The sequence below is a fragment of the Humulus lupulus genome, chromosome 7, assembly GCF_963169125.1.
Source record: "Humulus lupulus chromosome 7, drHumLupu1.1, whole genome shotgun sequence".
NCBI lineage: Eukaryota > Viridiplantae > Streptophyta > Magnoliopsida > Rosales > Cannabaceae > Humulus > Humulus lupulus.
In genome coordinates, this window is record NC_084799.1 from 22,267,660 (window position 1) to 22,293,638 (window position 25,979).

At 36.5% G+C, this 25,979-nt stretch overlaps 1 pseudogene; it reads left to right on the forward strand.

Moving 5' to 3' along the window:
- Window positions 1-6,722: 6,722 nt before the first annotated feature.
- On the forward strand, window positions 6,723-12,966 carry LOC133791482 (probable linoleate 9S-lipoxygenase 5; annotated as a pseudogene).
- The last annotated feature ends 13,013 nt before the right edge of the window (window positions 12,967-25,979 follow it).

The following is a 25,979-nucleotide window of genomic DNA, read 5'->3' on the forward strand; positions in this document are numbered from 1 at the left end:
CGGGACCCTGAGCATTAGGATTTGGTTGAGGCTACTTAAGCTTGAAGTAACCTTTTTCAAGAATAAAAGAACGTTCTGTACGTTCTCTCTCCCTCAAAGTTCCATTTTCGTCTCCCGATCGCATTTTCGAAGATAACTTGAGTTCTAGGACTCGGAATCAGGCGAGGATCGAAGCATAGCGATCCTAGGAAAGATTAGAAGCTTATTAGCTGGAGGATTTAGTTGGAAACAACTCAATCGAAGGTAATTCAAGTTTTAAGTTCTAAGTTTTTAAAGTTTTTAAGCTTGAATTGGACTTTGTGTTTTGATGAGTTTTTGGGTGATTTGAGACTTGGGTTTTGTTGGTTTTGGATGATGGGGATGTTTGGGAACTTTGATTTTTGAGTTTGGAGATGTTTGGATATGTTTTTGGGAGGTTTTAAAAGGTTGAAAACAAGGAAAAATGGCTGGTTCGAGGTAGGGCCGCGGCGCTTGCCGGGAGGGCCGCGGCGCTTGGTGCCATTTTTGGCCAAATTGATGTTTTGAGCATGGGAACTTAACTCTAAGGGCCTGGGATCGATCCTACTACCTAGTTGAGTGGGATTTGTTGTCCCGGAGGCTTGGGTTGGGCTTGGAAGTATTTATTTACTCATTTTGATGAGGTTTTATATTATGGTTGTGACTATGTTATCACTAGGGGCTGGGAATCAGGATCATGCTTGTGGTTTATTTATTGGTAACCCGTGTTTGGACCAAAGGTAAGAAAACTGCACCCCATATGTGACATGCATGGTCATTCTTGATGCATGTTGGATGTTTAAATGTAAACATTGATAGCATATTGAATGCTTAGCAATCTTGCTCATTTGCATATGATTATTATTGAGGCATGCTGGATGATTAGGTGTGATGCATGTGATGCACGAGAAACATGTGATTAGGGCATGCCATGAATATTGACTGTGAGATTGATCAGAGCTTGAGTCTCTGTGTTTGTGCATGATCATAATTGTGCTAGCCACTGTTAAGTAAGCATGCTGAATGCCCTACGTTTGAATATTCGACATATGACATATGTTTGGTAGCAATGCTTACTTGTGCATGGTACTAACTCATTAGTCAGAATTGGCAAAGGTGTTAGTATCAACTGTGAAGCTGTGACTCATTAGTCAGGTTCGGCAGTGGTACTGGGCACTGGTCACACGGTGCTGACTCATAAGTCAGGACGGCCTTAGTGTGTTCAACGCAAGCCAATAAAGATTAGATCTAATCGACATTCTGCATTGGATGACTCAAAGAGCATTAATGCCGGACCGACCTCAAGTTCGATGAATATTATAAGCGCTTGTGTGACTTACCCATCAGTCACTCATCTATTAAGTTAGAGACTTACCCACCAGTCTCTCATCTGTTTAAGGCTAGTGGCGTACCCAGCAGCCACTCTTCTGTTTAAGTTAGTGACTTGCTTGTCAGTCACTCATTTTGGTTTAACAGAACCTCAAAGTGATATTCACTCATCTGATCAGAGCTATAAGCTCTGTATGATCATTTTGATCATCATATGCATGGCTTTGGGTGCTGAGCCCCGTAGTGACTTGCTTGTTGGTCACTCAATATGGTTTACCAGAACCTCAAGTATTAAAACACTCATCTGATTAGGATTGACTTGATAGTCATCTAATCAGAAAGGCAGGATTTCTTATCCTGGATACCCCAGCATTGTCTGAATTCAATTGCATGCTTGAATAAAGTTAGGTTTGCTAGGCATGCCAGATATGATTTGATATCATGATATGACTGTTCATGAGCATATGAGTTTTCTTGCTGGGCTTCGACTCACGGGTGCTATGTGGTGCAGGTAAAGGAAAAAGAAAGTTGGACCATCCTTGAGTTGGAGAGCTTAGGTAACGATGTGTACATATGCAGCTACTCGACCGCCACGGCCGAGGTTTGAAGGAGAGGAACTAGGGATAAACCCTGTTTTGCCGCTTAGATCGGCCAGTTGTAAATATTTTCCTGTAATAAACCTTTAAATTATATTTTTGGGATCCCAATGTATACATTAAACGTTCTAGTGAAACGTTATATCTTAACCGAAATTTTTAATCCCTAAACTGCTAATCACACTTAGTTACACGTTTGTGGCCAAATGACTCGATTAGGGAGTTTAGCACTGTTTGCAATGTGCACCGTAACGGTCCCTGGAGTTGGGGCGTTACAGAAAAGCTCACCCAGCCTTGAGTGGAGAGCTTAGGTGGTGATGTGTACATATGCAGCCGCTTGACCACCACGGCCAAGGAGTTCTCAGAGGAACTAGGGGGTTTACCCTATTTTTGCCGCTTAGGTCGACGGGTTTGTAATTTTGAAACAGTAATGACATTTTTGAGTTGTAAATAACTTGTAAAGGTTTTTATGGGCCCATGAAAAATTTTATGTATTAAATAAAATATATAATTTCCTTTTTGTTGGTTTTCCACCTTAGCCTGTTAATAACACTTAGATGCACATTTTAACCAAAGGACTCGGGTAGCGAGTCAAATTTCCAGTTCACCGTAACTATTTTGGGATAACCAGGGCGTTACATCAACCCATTACTTTTACAGAAGAAGATGCTTGGAATGTTTAGTTTCCCCACAACGACCCTCTGGTCATCACACTTCAGCTTGCCAACAAAAGAGTGTGTAGAGTCCTGATTGATAACAGGAGCTCAGTCAATATCCTTTTTAAGGCCACTCTACATGCGTCTTGTTAGAATATATTACAGAATTACCAAAAACTATTAATTCTAATTGATTATGATTAAAGTCAATATTGAGAGAAATTGACAGATATTCTCAATATGATCAGCATTTAAGGTAGTTACTCAATATTGAGATACCCAATATTTCATATCCTATTGAATGTCAAGTCTTACCTATATAAATATAAGGTTCTGGTCCTCAAGCTCAACGCTCATTCTAATACTCAATCTAAAGAGCTAGTCAGAGCTTGGAAGTCCATTACCCTTTCTAATTCTCTTTTGTTTTTCTTTTGCAGATCTAAAGACTTTAGATCGAGGTTATCAAATCAATTGCTAGAGGTATAATTAATTGATCTCCTTTATTTTTGTAACAATTCTATACAGTTTTATTCCGCATATGATGATTGTCAATGCATCTATATTTATATTAATCTTACAGTTTATGCCTAATATTTTGGTGCACATCATTATTACCCTTTAGTTTTTAAAACATAAAAGTGTTGGGAATTATTCCAACAATTTTATTTATTAAATTGAAAATATTTTTATTTATATATAATGATATGTGTATCAAAATTATGCACCAAAACATTACGCCAATTGATGTAACACTACTTTTTAAAATATTGGGTCCCCCTGAAACAAATTTGATTGGTTAAATGAAAATGTCACGTCAATTAGTGTAATATTTTGATGCACATATCATTACTCATATATATATATTTAATTTTCCCGTCATAATTTTTGAATATAGACTATCTTGCTTATTAAATAATAATACATACGTTTGGTTAGAAAGAATAAAAATAAGAGTAGAAAAAAAAATATGAATTGAATGGAATAAAAATTAATATGAAAAAAAAAATTTGATAAAAAAATTGTTACATTTTTTTCAATCTTGCATTAGATTGGTCTTTCTTCCAAATTTCAAATAGAATAGTCATCCTATCAATAGAAAAATCATTCCATACAAATGACATTTTCAATACTCTAAATTGCAACTAAACAAATAATAAAATGAAAATGGTTTTATTTCTATTATATTACCCCAATCAAATATCATCTAGATTACAAGAAGTAAAAAGAAATAAGAAATTATCCATATTAATGAAATATATGTAAGGAATCAATTATAGCTAGCTACTCTTATAGTTATATCATCAATTAGTTCAATAAACAAGTCGATCAATTACAATAATTATTGAACCGTTTTAATATTTATAAACTTTAATTTGTCTCACGTCAATATTTAATAATAAGATTAAAATTTCGAAAATGTAATTGATGAGAACATGTAAGGAAAACGACGGAACTTAAAGGATCATCATATGCTATGTACGTACGTTAGTCTATAATTAATATTATTAAATGCACACTAGCTAGTATAAGAATCTAACCAAATCATATATTGTAAACAAAGTACTTAATTTAATTATAATTATTTTTTTATTTTTTTGGGTGAAACTTCAAAATCTATCTATTCCCCATAATACTAAGTATATATATATATATATATTAATATATTTTGGTAAATACTTACTCGATACCTTACTTCGTATTCTCTGTTTGCAAAAATTATCAACTTTGGTAGCTTGAGTGCATTTAAAATTTAAATATTTCCAAAATACATTTATTTAAATATTTAATCAAATTATTATATATATTATAATTAACAAATTATTTAAATAATTTTAAAAAAAAATTCTTTCTCTTTCTCTTTTTTTCTCTCTCTCTAGTAGGGGTGGTCAAAACTGAGGCCGGGGGAGAGGGCGGTAGGAACTGAGGCCGGTGGAGTGGGGGGAGGTCAGGATGGTGAGACTAGGGGGTCGGACGGGGAGGCTCGGGATTGGAGTGGGGGGGTTGCGAGGAGGTCAGGTCGCTGAGGGGGGTCGGGGTGGCTGTGGGGAGGTCCCCGGGGGGTCGAAGGGGGGATTGTGGGGGGCTGCTCGTGTGAGGGGGAGAGAGACAAAAAAAATTAAAAAATTTTAAATTATTTTTATAATTTATTTAAAATTATTTTTATTAATAAATAAATATAATAATCTAATTAAATATTTAAATAGGGGTATTTTGGGAATATTAAAATTTTAAATGCACTAAGGGTACCAAAGCGGGTAGTTTTGCAAACAAAGGGTACCAAGTGTGTATTTCGACAAAACATAGGGTACCAAATGAGTATTTACCTATATCTTTTTAATATTTCTAACAAAACTATTTTTCTATCGACCTAAAATGACCGTATCTTGACAATTATAAACACAAAGAAATACTTCTCAAATTCAAAATAATAGTTTATGAGTGTGTTGTGAAAATGTTTTTTTCTTCACAAATATCAGCAAATTTCATGCAATTTCATTTTCCTCACTATTTTTTCAACACAAAAAACAACTCGAAAGAATAATAAAAATCACATCACAACATACCATTAACTAAAAATTTGAATATTTGTGATTATTTTGAATTTGAGAGGTATTTCTTTGAGCTTATAATTTTAGAAGTAGTAAGGTATTTTAAGTGGGTAATTAAAGGAATAGTTTTGTAAGAAATATTAAAATTAAGAGTAATTGGTGAATAATATTATTAAAGAGTATACATATACTTTCCTTTTATTCTTGTATAATTTTTGAATAAATTATATTTTTTCCTCTTGAATTATGACTATTATATGATCATGTCCTCAGAATAATTCACGATATTAAAAATTCCCCCCAAATTATGCACGTTACTGAAATATGAGACTTCTGTTAGATTTCGTCCTAGGTGGCTAACAGATTGATGATATGACATTTTGTTTGCTGATGTAACACTGCCATGTGTAGAATAATTAACAATTATGCCCCCGAACTTTGACAGCTACCAAATAATACCCATTTTATTAAAAAATTTTAATTTTTTTTCTAAAATACTAATTAAATCCTTAAATAATTAAAATTTTAATTAATAACAAATAACTTATTTTTAGTTTTACTTTTTCTTTTCTTTTACAATATAAAATAAATATATTTTAGAATGAAAATTTAAAATAAATACTAAAACAAAGAAAAAATCTTTAACTAAAGGATGACGAATGATGAAGGGCTTAAAAAAACTTTTAATTTAAGAGGAGGATGACGAAGGAAACAAACTTTTTTTTAAGATTTATTTTTAATTTTTATTTTGAGATATATTTATTTTATATTGTAAAAGAAAAGAAAAAGTAAAAAAAAATTATTTGTTATTAATTAGAGTTTTAATTTTTGAGTATTGAAAATTTTATATAATTAGTTTGAAACGTTTAGTATTGTTTATTTTCTTAATTTTTAAAATGATTTTTTTTTTATTTTTAAGGATACAATTATTATTTTTTTTAAAAATGAGGTTTTCTTAAAAAAAAAAATTAGTTTTAATAAAAATGACATAATTTAGTAGTTGTCAAAGTTTGGGAGGTAAAATTGTTAATTATTCTATACATGGCAGTACCACATCAATAGTCAAAATGTCTCATCATCAACCTGTCAGCCACCTAGGATACAATCTAATAGAAGTCTCATATTTCAGTAACGTGCATAGTTTAGGAGAAGTTTTAACATCGCGAATCATTCAGGGGTACAATCATATAATAGTCATAGTTCGGAGGCAAAAATGTTATTTATTTATTTTATTTTTTTTGGAGCTTAGAAATTAGTAGGATATCATGCCCTACTGCCATAATAAACTAATCAGAATAATATTGTGTTCTCACCTACAGTGGAAAAAAAATTATATAGAATATAAATATATATATATATATATATTAAAAAAAGGTGGCCATGTGAATGTGATGCATAATATGTAGTCATAGCTCTTTTTTTCTCTCTATAAATACCATCTATTCTCTTCTTCTTCTTCTATATCAATATCAAGAGTAAAACCACTATCGATAAATATATGTATCTCTCATTATTAGAGCTAGTTATTATTTTCCTTGCTTCTGATCTCAATATATATCAACATTATTGCTCAAAATTTTCATTAATAAAAAAAAATGTCGTGGCTGGGAAAGTTGATGAACACGTTCAGTGGTGGTGAGAATAATGATGAGAAAAAGAAGAAGAAGAAGATTAAAGGGAAAGTGGTGTTGATGAAGAAGAATGTGTTGGATTTTAATGACTTCCATGCTTCCATTGTCGATCGAGTTCATGAACTCTTTGGTAATGGAGTATGTATGCAGCTCATTAGTTCTGTTAATGGAGACCCAGGTAAAATATTAATAATAACTTCATTAGTATATTATTAACTATACTCAATCTCTCATATATATTTTATTTCTTAATTTACTACCCACTTGTATGTATACATAATGCATGACTCGATATTCTATAAATATATATATATATATTATATGACTATTATCTTATTTTACGCTATACCCTAAAATGGGCATACCGGTGCACTTATTTTTAATTTTTGGCTTTTCAGCATAGATTTTTTGTTATGGTTGTGTATATTATAATTATTTAGAACATACTGCAAATTTTCAAGAAATTCCGAATAATTTACAGTGACAAAAGTAATATTTAAATAAGTTAATTTCCACACGCATAAAAAAACAGTTACGAGTGCAACAAACTATTTAAACTTTGTTTCTTGGCACTATAAATTATTTGGAATTTTTTGAAAATTGACAGATACTCTAAATAACTATAATATACACAGCCATAAAAAATAATTACGCTGAAAATACTGTCCTATTTAACCCTCAAAAAGAAAAGAGAAAAAAAAAAAAAAAAACTTGTATATCGTGCATGGGGGTATATGTATACTTATAGCTAGAGTGTGTTTTGGTAGAAGGAATAAATAAAAGGAAAGATAAGCGTGGAGTGGAGGGTAAAAAAGGTTTTATTGGTTGGAATAGAGTACTGTTTTTAAAAAATCAAATAAATTAAATAAAAAGTATATTTTTATTAATTTTGAACAAGTCCCTTAAATTAAGATGACTAATATAAGTAGCATGTACCAAAACGTTTGAGAAGAACTTATTTATTAAGAAAATCTTTTGGTGAGAATATATAAATAAATTCATGAATGTATTTCCTATTTTTTTAATGGGTGACTCTCTCGCTCACACACATATTATATTGTTTATATTTTAGTAGACAAACTAGACAAGTGATGTGGTGGATCATTTCTCATTCATGATATAATACATAAATGAGAACTGATAAAGGGTATCAGTGGTACTAACACCGCAAGATGATATCATATTTTGATTTAATAAGTAATATAAGAAATTGCTAACCACTTATAAAACGTCTCCTCGTAGGTATTATGCCTAATAGTAATACTCTACATAACTATGGCAAAGAGAAGATAATAAGAAGGAAACATAATCAATATGCTAACATATATAGACGTAGTGTTGTCACATATAACTAACTTTAGTGTAAGTATTTTTCATTTTTTTTTAAACTATGTATTAATTGTAGCCGAAACAAAAATATTAATTATCATTGTACTCGCAGTTTTTTTAAAATATATATATATATATATAAATCTTTTATTATTTTGTTATGAATGTATGGATATTAACTTAGGATTTTTTAGCATATAATTATTTTTCGTATTTCTTTCTCAAATAAATAAATAAACAATAATCGTAATGCTCTATTTTGAACTGAATTCTCAAATTAAAAGAAAAAGGCCTGTTTACAGACCAATAAAACTGGGCTTACAATGTTTTTTTTTTTTTTTTTTTTTCATGGTGCAAAATGAACCTTAATGTTGTGTGAAAGTAAGTAAATGTCCATGTTTTTAATTTTGTAGTAAAATAGCCTAATCATCTATTTAATATCACATATTACCAAATACACCTTTTAACAAATTACTATTTTATTCTAAATATTTTAATATTATGGTATATGTATATTAGTTTTGTTTAATTAGTTTTTATTTTAAAGTTATTTTGATTTTTTTTCGTTTTTTATGGGTTGTTGAATGTTATATCATACCACAAAATATATATACTGAGTTGAAAAATAATATACCATCAAAACTTACAAAATTATTACTCAAAAATATATATATTATGCTAACAAAGTTATATACTACCATTAAAATATATATACCATGATACAAAATTATATACTATCACTATGTATAATAAAATAGAAATTAAATATCACAAAAAAAAAATTATACACCATACCACAAAAAACATATACATTAATTGAAAAATAATATACCAACAATCTATAAAAAAAACTTAAAAAATCAATATAACTTTTAAATAAAAACTAATTAAACAAAACTAATATACATATACCACTATATTAAAGTCATACAGTCCTAAATAAATAAATAAATTATAAAAAATGACAATTTAGGTAATCAACAATGTAAAAGGTCATTTATCTACAATTAAAAAAATGAGGACATTAGTTTCTTGATGGCTTTATTTTAGACCATTCCTATAATTTCTCTTTTTTTTTTTTAGAAAATGAGATTTCAGTTTCTGTTATTCGTTACGTGCTTGACAGTTGGTTGAATATACTGAAAACTGAAACTTGATCAGCTCAGCTCTTCTAGTCAATTTATAACGTTAGATCACTAGGTTTCTTTGATAGAGTCATATTACCAATATTCGAACCAATCTGTTCTTTCTTTTTATTTTATTCAATAGAAAATGAGTTTAAAGGGAAGCTAGGAAAGCCAGCATACATAGACAGCTGGATTACTACACTCACTTCCTTAACAGCGGGTGACTCTGAGTTCAAGGTGACCTTCGACTGGGACGACGAAGTTGGAGTACCAGGAGCTTTCATCATCAAAAACAATCACGACAATGAGTTCTTCCTCAAGACTCTCACCCTCGAAGATGTCCCGGGTGAAGGCCGGGTCCACTTCATCTGCTACTCTTGGGTTTACCCTGCTGAAAACTACAGTTACGACCGCATTTTCTTCAGAAACAAGGTAAAACAAGATTACCCATATCGAATATATGTTAGTTTAGCTATTCTAGTAACTTGAGGATTGGTAGGAAAAGAAAAATGAAGAATGATTATAACATGTTCGACCAATTTACTCAAAGAAATTATTTGTCCTGTTTATGGGATTGTGGATATGTGTTTGTACAGACTTATCTTCCAAATGAAACGCCAGCACCATTGCGCATGTACAGAGAGCAAGAAATGATAAATTTGAGAGGAGATGGAACTGGAGAGCTCCAGGAGTGGGACAGAGTCTATGATTATGATTTTTACAACGATTTGGGTGACCCTGATAAGGGTCCTCGATATGTACGCCAAAAGCTTGGTGGATCGAATGAGTTCCCTTACCCTCGTAGGGGAAGAACTGGTAGAGCTCTCACAGAGACAGGTTAGACATTCGATCATAGTGTAATCTACTTCTGGTTTGATCTCTTTTGGTCCATTAGACACGAATCAAGTTGAACTTTTCTAATGTGTTTACTCTGGCAGATACCAAGAGCGAGAGTAGAATGAGTCTTCTTACGAGTATAAATGTTTATGTTCCACGAGATGAACGGTTTGGTCACTTGAAGATGTCGGACTTCATTGCTTATGGACTAAAGTCTTTGTCTCAAATCATTAAACCTGCACTGCGTGCTAAGTTTGACGATACCCCGGGGGAGTTTGACAATTTTCAAGATGTGCTTGACATGTACGAAGGGGGACTTTCGATGCCTTCAGAATTTGTTAAAGATATTAGGGAAAATGTTCCTCCAGAGATGCTTAAGGAGATCATTAGAACTGATGGTGAACGTCTCCTTAGATTCCCTGTGCCGCATGTTATTAAAGGTAATGGCATTTTTTGAGTACAGTTATTCCCCTTTGTTCTACTTTATTTATTATCAAGCAAAGATTGCATACTTTTCCTTCATATTTATGTGTGTTAGTGTGTATACTCACATCTAATAAGGATTTTGATATGTTTGAGCAGCGGATACGTCTGCATGGAGGACTGATGAAGAATTTGCAAGAGAAATGCTGGCTGGAGTGAACCCTCTTATTATTCGTCTCCTTCAAGTAAAATTGATATTCCATACTAAATAACCTATGTACAACTAATTACAATGAATCAAAATAAAACTGCAGTGTTTATTCTGAGTTTCAAAGTTACTTTTCTTTCTCCATCTTTATACCAGATAAAAGTGCAGGTTCCAAACTAATAGTTATTTCCACTTCAACTACAGGAATTTCCACCGGCAAGTAAACTGAATCCTGAATTGTATGGTGATCAAACTAGTACATCACTGAAGCACACATCGGGAATAACTTGGATGGGCTAACTGTGTGCGAGGTAATATTCCTAGCTTTTTTTAAGAGGACCAGTTTCAAATATAGGGTGCAGTTAAAATAAACTGATGTATTCTTTGTAAAAAAAATTAATGCACTTCCAATCCAAATATCTGGTTAAATAGGCTCTCAAGAACAAGAAGTTATTCATATTGGATCACCATGATGCATTTATGCCATATCTGAAGAGGGTAAACACAACTGCAACAAAAACCTATGCTAGTAGAACTCTCCTTTTCCTGAAAACTGATGGCACTTTGAAGCCATTGGCTATCGAATTAAGCTTACCACATCCAGATGGCGATCAATGTGGTGCAGTTAGCAAAGTATACACACCATCCGAGGAAGGCGTTGAAAGTGCCATTTGGCAACTAGCAAAAGCTTATGCTGCTGTTAATGACTCTGGCTATCATCAGCTTATTAGTCATTGGTAAATAATTTTTCTACATAAATTTGGGAAGACAATTTTGGGTTTGTTTTTTTGTTATGACTTAATTTTTGGGTTGGCTACAGGCTGAATACACATGCTGTGATTGAGCCATTTGTGATAGCAACAAACAGGCAGCTAAGTGTGCTTCACCCAATTTACAAACTCTTGGAGCCTCACTTCCGTGACACTATGAACATAAATGCACTTGCCAGACAGACTCTCATTAATGCAGAGGGCATTCTGGAGTCTACAGTTTTTCCAGGGAAGTATGCCATGGAAATGTCAGCAGTAGTTTATAAGAACTGGAATTTAACTGAGCAAGGACTCCCAGCAGATCTCATTAAGAGGTAAGCATTCGAAGTCTATATCATTGCCCATTATTTATTTGGCATTAGAATTGAGTAAAAATATTAAATGAATATCCATAGAAATCCAATAGCAAGAAAATGGTTTTATGCATAATAAAATGAGCAAGTTAGTGCTTAAAAAAATTAGGAGACTATGATTAAGCTATCATTTAAATGACATATTTTGATTTGGTTCTATACAGAGGAATGGCAGTTGAGGATCCAAATTGTCCACATGGTCTTCGCCTGGTGATAGAGGACTATCCGTTTGCTGTTGATGGCCTTGAGATTTGGTCTGCAATTAAAACATGGGTTGAGGAGTATTGTTGTTACTACTACAAGACAGATGACATTCTTCAAAATGACTTGGAACTCCAGTCATGGTGGAAGGAACTTAGAGAGGAGGGTCATGGTGACTTGAAAGACAAACTCTGGTGGCCGAAAATACAGAAATGTAAAGATCTAACTGAGACATGCACCACAGTTATATGGATTGCATCTGCACTCCATGCAGCAGTCAACTTTGGGCAGTACCCTTATGCAGGCTACCTTCCAAACCGCCCCACAGTAAGCCGGCGCTTCATGCCTGAAGAGGGGACTCCTGAATACGATGAGCTTCAATCAGACCCTGATATAGCTTTCTTGAAGACAATTACAGCTGAGGAGCAGACCCTTCTTGGGGTTTCCCTCATTGAGATCTTGTCAAGGCATGCTTCTGATGAGGTCTACCTCGGGAAGAGAGAATGCCCTGAGTGGACAACAGACACAAATCCATTGCATGCCTTCGAGAATTTTGGAAAGAAACTTGCTGCAATTGAGGACAGTATTATGAGTAGAAACAATGATAAGAAACTGAAGAACAGAGTTGGCCCGGTCAATTTCCCATACACTTTGCTCTGTCCTACAAGTGAAGCAGGAATTACTGCCAAGGGAATACCAAACAGTGTATCAATCTAAGTGTGTATTTTATTATTATTATTATTTTAAAAGTTCTTATTTGGTGTGTTTCTTTTCTTTTTCTTTTGGAAAAAGGAGCGAAGATTAGGAATAAGGGTAATCAGTATTAGAAGTGTGCAGAACTTCTCCATAATCATATGGATAATTTGTAGTTTCTGTTTAACTGCAAGGACATGAAGATTTTCCATAACTATAATTTGAATGGGAAGGATATTTATTAATAATTCATTGTCTATAAGTGGTGAGAAATGCTTTCTTTCATTGAAATAATCCAATCTGAATGGAAACCTGAAGACAGTAACTGCCACCTTAATTGTGGAACAACTTTGTGACTAAGCTTAGAGCTACTGCATAATCTGAATACATTCAAGTTCAACCAGATTGATAGTTTTATAAACACATTTCTCAAGAATCAGAATAGAGTTGTAAAAACAATGGAGACAATTGAAAATTCAATATATTTGACGTTCCTTAGTTTATAAACAGGTTTATTTGTTTTTTAATAAGCTAAAATGTGTCAGCCGCTGTTTTTTTTTAAAAGGTTTCATCTCTTAGCAATTTGGCCTTTGTTTATATTTATATATATGTAAAGAGTAGTTTCATATTCAGATGACAAACCATTCACTTGAATGAGCACATCAACTAGTCTACCTATTGTTGGGCCCAAAATATTCGGCCCATAGGGCTTTTCCATTTTAAGTAAGTTGAAGCGGAGTATTTTGACCCCTGTAGAAGCCCAGAGTCAAAAGCCGCGGGTCAGAGGCGGTCTACACCTCTGTCCTCTGCATACTTAATAGATCCAAAAGCATTTTCGAGGGAAATTCAGTTATTCCTCCGACCAATCAAGGAACAAACTTAACCAACTAACCACCTAATATTTTTTATTCTATAAATACCTAGTTCTCATTCAGATGAGGGGATCGATATCTGACTTAAGCATCGGAGTGTCTTTCTTGCAGGTACTCCCCGACGGTTCGACGATCAGCAAAGTCATCTTCATTGACGAAGAAGCACCAGAAAACCAGAGTTTGTTGGCAAGTACCTCCAGATTTAGTTGCATCAACACCTATTATTAAGGAGTGTATATTAGTCCCATTTTTAGTTCCTTTCAGCCCAATATTTTTCTGTTAAGTTTGTTACAGAGTTTGTTATATTTTTTAGTCGGTTAGCAGTGGTTGGCTTTCTTGGCCATAGGACCATAGGATCTCTATATATAGTCCCCTGCTTCTCTCTGTATATTCATTCAGTTTTTCAATTAATAAAGTTTTTCTTCTCTCTTGTTTTCTTTTCATGTTTCTCAATATGGTATCACAGCAGGAGAGTTAAGCTTTCCTGTACGATTCTGGTTTCCGACCAAGTGCGTCTGTTCTCCGGTGAGGTTGTGCAACTCACGTCTTCCGCAACTCTTTTTTTTCTTCCTCTTGATCTTCTTCTTCTTGTGCTTTCATCTTCTTGGAGAAAGGTGCGATGTCTTCCGACGATCAAGAGCGTCCAACTACAGTTCCAACCACAGATCAATCGACAGCTCAGACTGCCATTGGAGGATCACCGCATTCCTCTACTCAGAATAATCAGCATCTTCCAATTCTTTCATCAAGGAGTCCGATCGAAGATCTTGCAAACCCATATTATCTCCATCATGGAGACAATCCAGGGAATACTCTTGTGTCTCAACTCCTCACTGGACAGGACAACTATGTATCATGGAGCTGGGCGATGCAGCTTGCAATTTCAGTCAAAAACAAGCTCGGCTTCCTAGACGGTTCAATCCCTAAACCCTTATCTTCTGATCCAATTCTTTATATTGCCTGGATAAGAAATAACAACATTGTCATATCTTGGATATTGAATTCGGTTTCAAAAGAAATATCATCTAGCATTCTTTGTGATGAATCTGCTTCGGCTATATGGAATGATCTTAAAACTCGTTTTCATCAAAGAAATGGTCCTCATATTTTCAATCTTAGAAAGGATTTAATGAACCTAAAACAAGAAAATCAAACCATAAGTTTGTATTTCACTAAACTCAAAACAATTTGGGAAGAATTAAACAATTACAGGCCCTCGTGTACCTGCAATGGTTGCATGTGTGGAGGAATCAAGAGGCTCCAAGATCATTACCATATGGAATATATCATGTCATTTCTTATGGGACTTTCTTAGTCTTATTCCCAAGTTCGTGGGAGCATTCTGCTTATGGATCCATTACCTGAAGTAAATAGGGTGTTTCATCTGGTTACACAAGAAGAAAATCAAAGAAGCTCTACATCCCTCAGTAGTGATCCCAATCCTGCTATGGCTTTTTCCTTCCAAGGTGATAAGAACACCAACCAGAAGAGTGACAATCAACCTCAAAAGAACTACCCCCGAGAAGAAATAGGCCTTTTTGCACTCACTGTAATGTTCTAGGACATACAATCGAAAGGTGTTACAAGATCCATGGATACCCTCTTGGTTTTAACAAGAACAACAAACCTAAGGATGCTAGTGCAAACCAGATTCAGACAAGTGAAGAAAACAACTGCAACCCTGGAGAAAGCCATGCTCTGCTTCCTCAGTTGACAACAATGCAGTACCAACAATTGCTCAACCTACTTGCATCTCGACAATCTAGTATGAACCTTTCCGAACCTAGCACCTCGACAGGTAATACAGGTATTGTTATGTCACATATTTCCAAGCTTCCTTTAAATAATTCTTGGATCATTGACTCTGGAGCTACTCGACACATCTGTTCTAACATCAAATTATTTCAATTTATATGTAAGATACCTCCCACTAAACTCATCTTACCTAATAATGAACACCTTTTTGTGCATCAAAGTGGAACTGTTGTTATTAATAAAGGCATCATCTTAACTGATGTTCTTTATGCACCAAACATTAAATATAATATCATCTCAGTAAGCCATTTAACTGAGAATGCTTCTGTTTCTATACTCTTTACCTCAAATATGTTCACTATGCAGGACAAGGCCAGCAAGAGGATGATTGGAAGAGGTAGGACTGTCAATGATCTCTACATTCTTGACCCTACACCAGAATCTCCTCATGTCTGCAATGTCACTGCTGAAACATGGCACTCACGGCTTGGACATTTATCTCATAAACGTTTAGCTTTGCTCAAAGACATTTTACATTGTAACACTTCCACTTTACACAAGACTAATCCTTGTTATGTGTGTCCTTTGGCTAAACAAAGGAAACTTCCCTTTCCAAATAATAATACTTTTGCTGCACAAAACTTTGATCTTATACATTGTGACATTTGGGGTCCATATCATGTTCCTTCACACACCAATCACAAGTATTTTCTAACTCTCGTTGATGATCATTCCAGATTTACATGGATTTATTTACTTCAACAAAAATTTGATGCTCTTGTTATACTTCCTCAATTTCTTGCTTATGTTCAAACTCAGTTTGGGTGTATTTTCAAAACCTTTAGGTCTGATAACGCTCCTGAGTTAGTGTTTAAAGAACTGTTCTCTAAATATGGCATTATGCATGATTTTTCTTGTGTTGAAACTCCAGAACAAAATGCTATAGCTGAGAGAAAACATCAGCATCTGTTAAATGTGGCTCGGGCACTTTTTTTTCAAGCCAAAATGCCAATTAAATTTTGGACTGAATGTGTTCTTACTGCCACATACTTGATTAACAGGATTCCTACACCCCTTTTGCATAACAAAACCCCTTATGAATTACTTTTTCATGAAGCACCACAGTATGATCACCTAAGATCATTTGGCTGCCTTGTTTTTGCTTCTACTTTGTCTGCTCACAGGAACAAATTTTTCCCTCGTGCACGAACATGTGTACTCATGGGGTTTCCAAAGGAGTCAAGGGTTACAGGCTTTATGACATCAACAACCATCAATTTTTCATTTCGAGAAATGTGGTATTCCATGAAAACATATTTCCTTTTCATACCTTAAACACAGATGGTTGCACTACTGACCCTTTTTCTCACATAGTCATTCCTAATCATAATGTCTCTAACACCCCTGTTACTGATTATCCATTAGACAATGCAGATACATCTACCATTAACTCACAGGTACAAGAGTTGACTCGTGAAGTCAACACTGAACACGAACCGGATGAATCTGCATCCATCTCAGATAACTCCAACCTGCAACAGAATGATCCACCTCCAATTGTTCCACGGAGATCCACCAGAATTTCACATCCTCCCAGTCACCTACGTGATTTCGAGTGTTATTCTACAATACAGGACACATCTTCTACCCCACACTCCATTGACAAATTTATCTCTTATTCTAGTCTTTCAAACACTCACAAAGCCTTTATTTTTGCAGTTTCTTCTCACAAAGAACCTCAGACATATCAGCAGGCAATTCAAGTCATACACTGGCTCAATGCCATGCAATTCGAACTTAAAGCTCTTATCGACAACAAGACATGGACTATTGTTCCTCTACCACCCAAAAAAAGAGCTATTGGATGTCGTTGGGTATACAAAATAAAGTATAATAGTGACGGGTCCATCGAACGGTACAAGGCCCGTCTTGTTGCTCAAGGATACACGCAACAAGAAGGACTTGATTTCTTTGACACTTTTTCTCCCGTTGCTAAAATGGTTACCTTGAAATTGCTATTGGCTATCTTCTATTAAAAACTGGCATACCCTGCAGATAGATATAAATAACGCCTTCTTAAATGGAGACCTCAATGAGGAGGTCTACATGACTCTACCAAAAGGCCTAATCCTTCCTTCTTCTCTTTCTGCAGAAACTAACCTTGTCTGCAAATTACACAAGTCAATCTATGGTCTAAAGCAGTCTTCACCGCAATGGTACAAAAAGCTATCGGATGCTCTCCTACATGAAGGATTCCAACAGTCACAAGCTGACTACACTCTCTTTACAAGAGGAGCCAACGACACCTTTATTGCCTTACTCGTTTATGTCGATGACATAATCATAACAGGCCCCAACATCTCCATTCTACACGACTTACAAACCTCCTTGCACCAGCAGTTCAAACTCAAGGCCCTTGGGACTCTCAAATACTTCCTAGGATTCGAGATTGCACGAGCCAAAGACGGACTTTTCCTCTCTCAACGCAAATACACTCTTCAACTCTTAGAGGACACTGGTTACCTCGGCAGTAAACCCAGCAAAACTCCTATGGATCCTAAAACCAAATTAGACAATGAGACAGGAGAACCACTTGACAACCCCTCTGCTTATCGCCAGTTAGTTGGTCGACTGCTCTATTTGACACACTCTAGGCCTGATATCACTTACGCTGTCAACTGCTTGAGTCAATTCATGGCTTCACCTCGAACCTCACACTTACAAGCCGTCCATCATCTCCTGCGATATCTCAAGGGTAGTCCTGGTCAAAGATTGCTATACTCGTCACATTCTTCCTTACACCTGAGGGGCTTCTCAGACTCAGATTGGGCTTCTTGCCCAATCACTCGCCGTTCAACCACAGGGTTCTGCATTTTTATTGGCGATTCCCTCATATTCTGGCGCACCAAAAAGCAACCCACCATATCTAAAAGTTCAGCTGAAGCTGAATACAGAGCATTGGCAGCCACAACAAGCGAACTCACTTGGATTAAATACATAATCCCACTTTCCACGAACGCACCAAACATATAGAGCTTGGCTGTCATTTTGTCCGAGACAAAATCAACAATTCCACCATCAGACTTGCTCACGTCTCCAGTACACTCCAATTGGCTGATGCATTCACAAAGCCATTGTCTTCTCCAACTCTTCAATCTCACATTGGCAAGATGTCCGTATATGATATATACGCTCCACCTTGAGGAGGGGGTATTAAGGAGTGTATACTAGTCCCATTTTTAGTTCCTTTCAGCCCAATAGTTTTCTGTTAAGTTTGTTACAGAGTTTGTTATATTTTTTAGTCGGTTAGCAGTGGTTGGCTTTCTTGGCCATAGGACCATAGGATCTCTATATATAGTCCCCTGTTTCTCTCTGTATATTCATTCAGTTTTTCAATCAATAAAGTTTTTCTTCTCTCTCGTTTTCTTTTCATGTTTCTCAATACCTATGATTGTCTATCATTAATTTGGTAACTGATCTGGTAAGAAGATTGATTCCCATTGCTTTAACTCCAGATGAAGAGCATATGAGAGTTGAGCTACAAATGTTGCATGAGAAGAAAAAGGACCATAGTATCCAATACGATGTGACATTTTGCGATTGGTGCATTATAATATCGTCTTCCACAAATTTTATTTTAAGTTAGAATATGTCGGGCCCAATATTAAATTACACTAATCCAATTAAGTGGTTTCGGGTATCATGGTGCCCCCATAACAATCTCCAACAAGAATGATCAGATTTGCATAGAGATTAACACTAATTTATGAGTCTGGAATGCTTAATATTTTTTTTTTAAGGATTGTATGTGTCAGTAACAATATATGGTCTCCACTTAAACGTTTAGTGGTTTCATCAGCAAGTCTTTCAACTTTTGTTCTTACAATTGATAAGAGTTGGGTACTCCAAAACAGAAAAAAATTATCACAGTGAAGAAAGAAAGAAACCAGAAAACTGTTTTTATTATCATACCAGAGAAAAATGGTTGTACAAATATATATAGAGCTGATGGGAAAAGTCAAAGACTAAGGCCTAACCGACAAAACTAAAACAGAAAAAGAACCAAACCAAATACAGGAGAAAAACAGAAAATACAAATAAAGAAGCTAATCCTAATACACCCCCCTTAAGATGGACTATGAATATCTAACAAAGTCATCTTAGACAAATGAGAATTTAAAATGGTAGAAGGGAGGGCCTTAGTGAAAGCATCGGTTAATTGAAGATGGCTGGGAACAGGGATGAGCCGAATGGTGCCAGCAGTGATCTTCTCTCTTAGAAAATGGCAGTCAAGTTCTATATGTTTTGTGCGTTCATGAAATGTTGGATTGTTGGCAATGTGTATGGCCGATTTGTTGTCACAGTAGATGAAAGCAGGAGTAGAACTAGTGAGGTGGAGATCGGAGAGAAGATATTGAAGCCATGTGAGCTCACTAGTTGTGGCAGCGAGAGTGCGATACTCGGCCTCAATAGAGCTGCGAGAAATGGTAGGCTGCTTCTTGGTACGCCAAGATACAAGACAATCACCAATAAATATGCAAAACCCAGTAGTAGATCTTCGAGTAGTGGGGCAAGAGGCCCAGTCTGAATCTGAGAAGGCTCTTAGATGTAAGGAAGAAGTAGCAGGGTAGAAAATACCTTGACCCGGTTTGCCCTTCAAATATCGAAGTAAGTGATGTGCGGCTTGTAAATGAGGTGTTCGAGGAGAGGCCATAAATTGACTTAGACAATGAACTGCGTAGGTGATGTCGGGTCGAGAAAGAGTAAGGTAGAGGAAACGACCAATCAGTCGTCTATATGCAGAAGGGTCGGAAAGAAGATCACCATCTGTGTGATTGAATTTCACGCGAGAATCCATTGGAGCAATGGAAGGTTTGGAGCCGAGGTAGCCGGTATCTTGCAAAAGTTGTAGTGTATATTGTCGTTGAGAAAGGAATAGACCTTTGTGTGATTTGGAAATCTCAAAGCCAAGAAAAAACTTGAGCTGTCTGAGAGCTTTAAGTTTGAATTGATGATGTAAATCTTGTTGTAGTTGGTGTAGAAGACAAAGATTAGGGCCTGCAATAATGATGTCATCAACATAGACAAGTAGAGCGATGAAGGTATGTTGTGATCCTCGTGTGAAGAGAGTGTAATCAGCAAGAGATTGGATGAAACCAGCTGCAATGAGAGCCTCGGATAGCTTCTTGTACCATTGGCGGGAAGATTGCTTCAAGCCATAGATAGATTTGTGAAGACGACACACCAGAGGAGGGGAAACTGTAGAAGAAAGAGAAGAAAGTATTAGACCTTTAGGTAAAGACATGTAAACCTCTTCATCTAAATCACCATTAAGAAATGCGTTATTAATGTCTAGTTGAAGTGTATGCCATTTGTGAATGGCTGAAATGGCAAGAAGCATTTTGAGAGTGACCATTTTGGCCATAGGGGAAAAAGTGTCAAAAAAATCGAGCCCTTCTTGTTGGGTGTAGCCTTGAGCAACAAGTCGCGCCTTGTATCTTTCGACAGTGCCATCACTATTGAATTTAACTTTATAAATCCAGCGGCAACCTATAGGCTTTTTGTTAGGTGGCAAAGGAACTAAAGACCCAGTCTTATTTGCTTGGAGAGCATGTAATTCATCTTGCATTGCATCAATCCAAGGAGCATGTTGAATAGCTTGGTTATATGTAGCCGGCTCAAAATGTTGAGACACTGCACCAAGAAAAAACTTGTGAGAAACAGAAAGAGTGCAATAAGAAATGTATTTGTTAATGGGATAAGGGGTAGAAAGAATTTGAGGAGGCTGAGAAATGGAGTGACATTCAAAATCACTAAGGTAGGCAGGTGGTTTGTGAGTTCTTGTTGATCTGCGGACAAGAGGAGAATGAGGAGCAGGAAGACTGCTGTCCGTGTGTGCTGATGGAGTAGGAGAAGTAGTAGTGTCATCAATAAGAGAAGAAAGCTGAGAAGTGGAGTCACCAGGAGAGGCAACGGCAGCCGTAGGAGGCTGGACAGGCGGAGTAGTAGCAGTAGGAAAAGAAGAGTGGTCAACTAAATTATCAAAAAAAAGGTTCATTAGCAGTAGCAGTAGGTAAGACCAAAAATTGGAAAGGATCCTCAATATTAGTTTGAGAATTAAGTTGATGAAAAGGAAAGATATGTTCATGGAATAAAACATTTCTTGACACAAAAAATTGATGAGTGTTGATGTCATATAGTCGATATCCTTTCATTCCAATAGGGTAACCTAGAAAAACACAAACACGAGCTCGAGGAGCAAATTTAGTGCGATGAGAAGTGAGGGTGGAGGCAAAAGCTAGGCAACCAAAAATGTGAAAGTGATCATATGTAGGCATATTGTTATAAATGATAGCATAAGGAGTAGTATTGTGTAAATTAGGAGTTGGAGTCCTATTTATTATATAAGTAGCAGTAAGAAGGCAGTCAGACCAAAAAGAAGTGGGTACTTTGGCTTGAAAAAATAAAGCACAAGCAACGTTTAACAAATGTTGATGTTTGCGTTCGACTATAGCATTTTGTTGAGGTGTTTCAACACAAGAAAATTGATGCAAAATGCCTTTGGAAGCAAAAAATTCAGTAAAAGATAACTCAGGAGCATTGTCTGATCTGAAGCATTTAATGGTTTTATTAAATTGAGTAGCAATCATTATAACAAATTGGGGAATGAAGAAAAGAGCATCATATTTTTGTTTCAGGAGATAGATCCAAGTGAATCTAGAGTGATCATCAACCAAAGTAAGAAAAAATTTATGATTGGAATGTGATGCAATATAATGAGGGCCCTAAATATCACAATGAATGAGATCAAAACAGTGAGCAGCAAAGTGATTATTATTAGAAAAAGGAAGTCTTCTTTGCTTATCCAAAGGACAAACATAACAAGGAGATTGTTTATGCAAATGAGAAAAATTACAATCAAATTCAGAATTTAAAGAATCTAAACATTTGTTGGATAAATGTCCTAATCTAGAGTGCCAAGTCTCAGCCGAAACCGAGAAGGCAGTAGCAGTAGAAGAAAAGGTATCAAGGATGTATAAGCCATTAAAAGAGTCACCCTTGCCAATCATCTTCTTGGTGTTGGTGTCCTGTATGAAAAAAGAGTTAGGACTGAAAAGAATTGAAAAAGAACTAGAAGTAAGTAAAAAACTGACAGAAATGATATTATATTTAAAAGCAGGAACATAAAGAACCTCATGGAGGGTGAGAGTGGCTGTCAAATAAATTGAACCACTATATCGTACAATAATTTCATAATGATCAGGCAATAATAATTTGATAGGAGGTGTAGAACAAATAAATTGAAACAATTGTGGATTAGAGCAAATATGCCTTGTGGCACCGGAATCAAGAATCCAAGATTGATTAGAAATAGAAGCAATATGATTAGATAAGATAATGCTGGTATTACCAAGTGAAGAAGATGGATCGGTAATAGGGATAGATGACTGTTGAGTAGCAAGAAGATTCAACAATTGTTGATATTGCGTTGAATTTAATTGAGGAAGAAAGGTGTTACTATCGAGCTGTGTAGTGGAGCATTCTGCAGAAATTTGAACTTGGTTTGCAGCAGCCACTTTGGTCGGTGGTGGTGGTTGACTTGGTTTATATCCAGGTGGATAGCCGTGCAATTTATAGCACTTGTCAATGGTGTGGCTGAGTGCATTGAAGTGGGTGCACAAAGGGCGATTTCTTCGTGGAGGGAAAGAAGGAGAATATGTTGAAGAGGGAGTTGATTTATGGGGCTATGATTTGTCATTGGAGGAAGCAAATGCCATGGCAGGAGTCGGTTCTGATCGTTGATGTTCCTCTTGTGTCACCTGTTGACGCCGTTTTTCGTCAACAGTGAAAGGAGAGCACGTAAACAATAACTGATAATGGCCAATTAAAATATAACAACACAAATACACGATTTTTAAATCTGCCTAGTCCACGAGTCTCTGTTATTAATACTCAAGATTATCTCTAAAAATTCTTAAGAATGAATTCTTCAGAGTTTTCTCTCAAGGTTCAGAATTTCGGTCCATTACAATGGTGCATGACCTCTCTATTTATAGAGAAGGCTGCAGAATACTATCCAACATATTTTGGGTAGTTACTCTTTTTGTGTAAATAAAATAAATGGCCTTAAATGCCTATATTCAGATATAAAAGGAAACGTCCCCTGAAGACCAGGGGACGTATAACTGACCAAATAATATCCTACTATTCTAGGAGATTTACAGCAATAAATGAGGATTACATCTCGTATGGACAACACTTATAGATATTCAAGGTTTTTATCATATATCTCAAAAGCTTTCACTTCCCAGGCTTCTCGTCAGCTTTCGAGCTAGAGACATCTCCCGAGGTCACATGGCTTTCGAGATCGTCTGTGCGTCGAGCTCGGGACCCCTGATCCGAGGTCATCCCTGAGGATGGATGCGTCTCCGGAGCTACCCTTCGAGATCATGAGCACTTCGAGGTCACCATATTCGAGGTCGTCTATGTCTTGCAGGCTCGATATTTAGTCCTGGAGCATACTCTAAACCTTACGAGTCCAATTGTTTGTGAATCCAACTTTCGAGGTCACACTTAACATGGCTCGAAAACTGGGTACAACATCTTGCCCCCTCAAAAGTATTTGTTCGAATCCTAAGAGAAGGAAACTTTTGAACTACTTTCCTCGGGAACCATACCGTCATACGCTTTTTTAAAATGGACACGTGTCAGCCAGGTATTGCTCATTTTTGGTACTTGAGTACCTTGGAAACATGCCCGCGATCATCTGTCTGCCACCTTTTCGGCGCCATCTTGTCATTGATCCCCATCCGTTGGATCTAGCAAGGATTTCATTCAACGCCCCGGATTAATCCTCCATTTTCCATCTATATATACGAGACCCCACTCTTCATCTTCTTTTTTATCTTCGTTCACCAGAAACAAGAAAAGAAGAAAAAACGAAACCAGAGACTTTCCTATAAAGTTTCTATCCTGTGTATGTTTTCTCAGCCAAAGAAACAAAGAAACCCTGGTTTGTTTGAGTCCGTGAGTTCTTATTTGCAACCTCTCCTTCAATCGACAATCTCTCTGCAATTGCCATTATTGTGTAAGTATGCAATCTTTGCTTTTCATTTTGTCAGTTTTTATTCATGCTGTTATTTTTGTGTGTATGTACTAGTTCACATCTTTAGCATAATACGATAGGAGATTTCTATCCGATAGGCTCTTGTGTTTTTTTTAGACTCCCAACACAGAATTTGCATCACTGGTTCATACCCAGTTTTGATGTTTGAACAAGATTCCTATTTTCTGGGTTTTGAAATTTTAAGAGACGTTTCTTGTACACCAAGATTTCGGGTAAAAAACATTAGCCTTGACAAATGCACGAAACCCAAGACTGCCTTTCTTGGTTAACCGCCACTCTTTTTTCCCTTGATTTTCTGGATTTTCAAAAAATTATCCACTCTCCTTCCTCCCTCGTGGAATGCACGTCCTGACTCTTTAATAAGGACCTTAATGTATAGCCCTCACCATTTCTTGTTCCTAAACCCCGAGCTCGTAACTTCGAGCTCGCAACTCTTGCATGCATGGCCCTCACCATTTTTTCTTTCTTGCTAGATGTCACAGAATCTGGAAAGACGGTGGGGGTCGTTGCTGGCAATCCCTTACGAGCCGAAAACCCCGAGCCCATAATCGCTGTTCGCCCGGAATCAACGTCGGATAAGGGAGTACGAGCTTGCGCGCGAGCAGGAGGACATTCGAGCTCATTACCGCCGCCAGATAGACGAGGTCATAGAGGGGAAGAGGAGAGTTCTTCGGGAGGCCCTCTATCTGGAATCCAATTCAGGACCTAGGCTGATTCCCCTCGACCCTGCACTGAAGGTCACTGTCGCATACCATCCAGGAGAGCTCCAATTTTCACTAATGGGGGAACCTTCTTCCTCGCAGCCGAGGAGAGAAATGTTTGAGGCCGAGCACTATTGGAGCTCGGTTACCACAACTAGTCAGATAACTAAAATCCTGGCTTTACACGGCCTCAGCCTGTCAGGCTCCTTGAAGTGTCGAGCTCCGGCCGACCATGAACGAAGCTGTTTCGCCCCTGGGGGCCATGACGCCAGGTTGAAGTACGCGGCGTGGAGCCAGGAACACATGAGGGTGGGAGCACTGTTGCCCTTGAAGTCTTTTTTCAAGGACTTCACGGATTTTGTTGGGTTTGCCCCGTTCCAACTCAACACCAATTCTTACAGGGTGCTGTCTGCCCTGAGGTCCTTATACCACGAGATGGGGTGGAAAGGACCTTCACCTCAAGAGATTTTGTATCTCTTTTGTCTGAAAAGTAACCCCTCCCGAGCTCGGGGAGGGGATGGCCTTTATTATCTCTCGAGCTATCCCAAGGAGAAGAAGGTCTTTGAAGATCTTCCCAATCATCCGCCTGATTTCAAAAAGGCCTTCTTCTGGACAGACGGTCTGTCCCCGTCTCAACACTACTCGTTCAGGCGGATTCGTAAGTATTCTCGTTATCTTTATTTCTGTGCTCGAGATTTTAGCTTTTAGATCCGTACTTAGTAGAAATATGTCTTGTCTTTCAGCCAATTTTCAGCATCCCACTCCTGACGAGACAATGAAGGAGCATAGAGAGACCCTGCTCCAACTCCCTCATGGCAGGAGGTC